This window comes from Rhinopithecus bieti, unplaced genomic scaffold (assembly GCF_001698545.2).
Source record: "Rhinopithecus bieti isolate Rb0 unplaced genomic scaffold, ASM169854v2 scaffold_26430, whole genome shotgun sequence".
Classification (NCBI taxonomy): domain Eukaryota; kingdom Metazoa; phylum Chordata; class Mammalia; order Primates; family Cercopithecidae; genus Rhinopithecus; species Rhinopithecus bieti.
Window position 1 is genome coordinate 21,979 of NW_016811756.1, and position 1,107 is coordinate 23,085.

The following is a 1,107-nucleotide window of genomic DNA, read 5'->3' on the forward strand; positions in this document are numbered from 1 at the left end:
CTCACAGGTGCCCTAGAACACAGGACAGGCACAGACGAGGAAGGTAAGAGAGAGCAGAGGCCCTTCTGTCTGCACATCCCTGAGTAGGTGAATTTCTGGCCTCCTCCTGCAGTCTTGGTTCGTTGCCCTGGTGGGTCTCCAGGCTAAAGAGACAGTATCTATTCCTCCTTTTTCTCTTTCTAGTCTATTCATTTATTCATCCCTGCAAGGGGAGAGCCTTCTCTTTGCCAGGCATTGTTCTAGCCCTTGGGATACAGCCATGAACCAGATAGACAGCTGTCTCTGTCCTCGTCCAACTGGCCACCAGGTGTCACCAGTGCCAGTCACATGGCCTCTTGCAGGCCTGAGAAAAGATGGGCTGGGATAAGGAAGTATGGATGAGTGAACCTGGCCAGCTCTGCTCAGCCAGCCTGATAAGTTCCAGTTGGGCATGGTGGCTCATGCCTTTAATCCCAGCACTCTGGGAGGCCAAGGCAGGCAGATCACTTGAGGCCAGGAGTTTGAGACCAGCCTGGCCAACATGGTGAAACCCTGTCTCTATTAAAAATACAAAAATTGGCCGGGCATGGTGGCTCACGCCTATAATCCCAGCACTTTGGGAGGCCGAGGCAGGCGGATCACAAGATCAGGAGATCGAGACCATCCTGGCTAACACGGTGAAACCCCATCTCTACTGAAAATACAAAAAAATTAGCCGGTCGTGGTGGCAGGCGCCTGTACTCCCAACCACTCCGGAGGCTGAGGAAGGAAAATGGCGCGTCGACCTGGGAGGCGGAGCTTGCAGTGAGCGGAGACCTTGCCACTGCACTCCAGCCTGGGAAACAGAGCGAGACTCTGTTTAAAAAAAAAAAAAAGCCAGGCGTGGTGGCTCACACCTGTAATCCCACCACTTTGGGAGGCTGAGACGGGCAGATCACAAGGTCAGGAGATTGATACCACCCTGGCTAACACGGTGAAACCCTGTCTCTACTAAAAATACAAAAAAAAATAGCCGGGCGTGGTGGCAGGCGCCTGTAGTCCCAGCTACTCAGGAGGCTGAGGCAGGAGAATGGCGTGAACCCGGGAGGCGGAGCTTGCAGTGAGCTGAGATGCGCCACTGCACTCCAG